Here is a 2,936-nt window from a genome sequence, read left to right as displayed (position 1 = left end):
CTTTAACCCGCTGCGGGGTGCTCCTCTGCCAGCCTCCCCATCGCACCTCCAGCTCTGCTGGACCTGCTCAGGCACGTTCTTCCTTACCCATGCACCAAACGTCAATCCTACCCCCTCCTTTAAAGCCATTGGGTGAAACGCCCTTCCTCAATGATCTACCAACAAAGCTGTGTGTGGTGGGAATCACTCCATCACCCTATAGCGCAAGGATCCCACAAATCTGCACACTGCTATATCTAAAGTGGATAACCCACAAGGGCCTTCTGTATAGCCCAGGGGACTCTGCTCAATGTTATGTGGCAACCTGGATGGGAGGGGAGTTTGGGCGAGAATTCAGTTCAGTTCAGTTGCTCAGTTGTGTCCGACTCTTTGCAACCCCACGGACTGCAGCATGCCAGGTTTCCCGGTCCATCACCAACTCCCAGAGTTTACTCAGACTCATGTCCATTGAGTCGGTGGTGCCATCCAACCATTTCATCCTCTGTCATCCCCTTCTCCTGCCCTCAATCTTTCCCAGCATCAGGGCCTTTTCCAATGAGTCAGTTCTTAGCATCAGGTGGCTAAAGTGTTGGAGTTTCCACATCAGTCCTTCCAATGAATATTCTGGACTGATTTCCTTTAGGATGGACTAGTTGGATCTCCTGGCAGTCCAAGGGACTCTCAAGAGTCCATGGATACATGTACATGGATAGGCTGAGTTCCTTCGCTCTTCATCTGAAACAATCACCGCACTGTTAATCGGTTAAACCCCAATATAAAAGAAAAAGCTTAAAAGCCAGGAGCCGGGCCCCCAGGTCCTCACCCCCAGGTGTCCACAGCCCCCTTCACCCGACTCAGCCTGGGTGTATCACAGCTCGAGATGCTGGTGGCGAGAGGCAACAGGGGTTCCTACTACCGAGGACCCACCCCACCCGGCCAGGGGGCCAGGCCACGCCCACTTCCTGCCCTCAAAGCCCACTCCCACTCCGTCACTCTCTCCAGTGCCTCCTTCTATTTCATAGTAATGTCTGCATTCTAAAACAGAAACCAGTTGGACACCGGCCACTTCTCCACGCGAGGCAAGGGGGTCTGGGAACTCAGAACAGAACAGCCTGAGCGTTGTTCCTGAGAGGGGGGCAGGGGAAAACGCCACACAGGAATCATCAGCCTGCAAGTCTGCTACACCCTGCTCTCAACACATCTCTGAGCCTTTTCAAAAAAGGACCTTGATATTATATTTTATTTGGTTTGGCTTCTCTGAAGCAAAACATGAAGGAAAAGTGGGTTACAAAAGAAGCTTAAAAAATACCTAACGCTTCACAAATTTGCCTGTCATCCTTGAGCAGGGGCTATGCTAATCTTCCCTGTCTTGTTCCAATTCTAGTATATTTGGTTGCTGAAGTAAGCACAATCTTTGTGCTTTTTAAGGGAAAATAGTTCCTAAGTGTACATGGGAATATTTCCAAAGGGAGGCAAGAGCACTTCTTAGCCAGCATAACAGAGACCCGGTTTCATGGATTTAATGTCATAGGAGAGTACTTTTCAGTAGAATAGCCCCTCACAGGAGAGGTAAGCTTCCCCAGAAAGACGCCAGGGCATTCCGTTCTTCTTAACAAGGTCTGTTCTCAAGAGTTAACTATCTAACTAGGGCCTAACATGCTGGGGTTTTATCAGAGGCTACCTGTCTCGGGGGGAAAAGAAAAACCCAACTCCAAATCCTTCCAGCCTTCCACAAGGAAAAGGACAAAGGAAGGAATGTCTTTGGTGGGAGCATGAACCCCAGGGATTCTGATTCAGCAGGTCTGGGGGGTGGAATTTAGACATATATTTTTATTTTTATTTATTTATTTATTTATTTATTTTTTAGACATATATTTTTAAAGCTGCCAGGTACATCTCCTGTGCAGACAGGTTGAAAACTCATCACATACAAACCCAGGCTTTACATGCCCCACCCCCAGGGCCATGAGATGGTTTCCCAGCCCCAGTCTCCATCTCCCCATCATCGGTCCTCAGATGAACTGCTCTGTATGTTGTCGGAGTCTTCATGCTCCACACAGTCTCTGGATCAACACACAGAGATGCCAAGGCCCCCTTCTTGAGTTGGCAGCCTTCCTCCTCCTGAGTCTCCCTTGTGGCATCCTGGATGTTGGAGGTGGAGCTCCCAGTCACCCTTCATTGGGCATTAGAGAGGGGGGCGGCTGGCACTACCAGTAACCACTGAGGCCCTTTGCCCAGTAACCAGAGGCAACACAGGAGAATAAGGCCACAGCAGGCTTTGGGGAAGCTGCAGGTTAGGGGTCCAGGGTTTCTGTGGCCTTGCTGTAAGCTCCTGTCCCTAGCGGGCAGGGCCTGGATGTACATCCTTCATCCACAGACAGAGACAAGCCCCTCATCTCTCTGCCCTTCCATCACCCGTCTCACTAGCTGGGAGTTCAACACCACTTTCCTGACCCCAAGACAATGGGCAGGTGACTCCCAGAGCCCTGAAGCCCTAGCAAGGGCTCCAGGCGAGTCAGCTCGCTTGAGAACAGAAATATCATTCACGGTGGCCCTGTCACTCCTATCGTAAATGGACAGGCTTGGTCCTGAAGTTAGGTGCCCCTCTGACCTCCTTAATGGGCATCTTCTGCATCAGTTATTTCTAACCTTTGTGCTGGGGAAAACACCTTTTCCCTGAAATCTGGTGGAAGGGCAGGGTTCAGATGACTGACTCGTGAGCCCCACCCTCCACCCCGTTCTCAGCGTGCTGGGTGCCTGAGGGTCTCAGGAATCCCATTACCATCAGGCAATGCTCCCATGAGCAAAAGGAGGGCCTCGAAGGCTGGGTCCCTGAGCTGAGATTCCCACGTGCCTTCCTTCGGGGTGACAGCTTCGTTCTCAGAAAATCCCCTCAGTTTCTGATCACCCACTGTTTCCATCATAAGGAAACCACCTGTCCCTACGCGTTGGCCCAC

General features: G+C 51.0%; 1 non-coding gene across 1 annotated transcript; it reads right to left on the bottom strand.

The window, feature by feature from the left end:
• Positions 1–1,280: 1,280 nt before the first annotated feature.
• LOC136156741 (U6 spliceosomal RNA) lies at positions 1,281–1,390 on the bottom strand. Its single transcript, XR_010661225.1, has one exon. It is a non-coding gene; the product is annotated as a U6 spliceosomal RNA (small nuclear RNA).
• Between the last annotated feature and the right edge of the window lie 1,546 nt (positions 1,391–2,936).

This window comes from Muntiacus reevesi, chromosome 1, assembly GCF_963930625.1.
Source record: "Muntiacus reevesi chromosome 1, mMunRee1.1, whole genome shotgun sequence".
Classification (NCBI taxonomy): Eukaryota; Metazoa; Chordata; class Mammalia; order Artiodactyla; family Cervidae; genus Muntiacus; species Muntiacus reevesi.
Note: the sequence above shows the minus strand (reverse complement) of the source record. Positions and strands in the feature narration are given on the sequence as shown.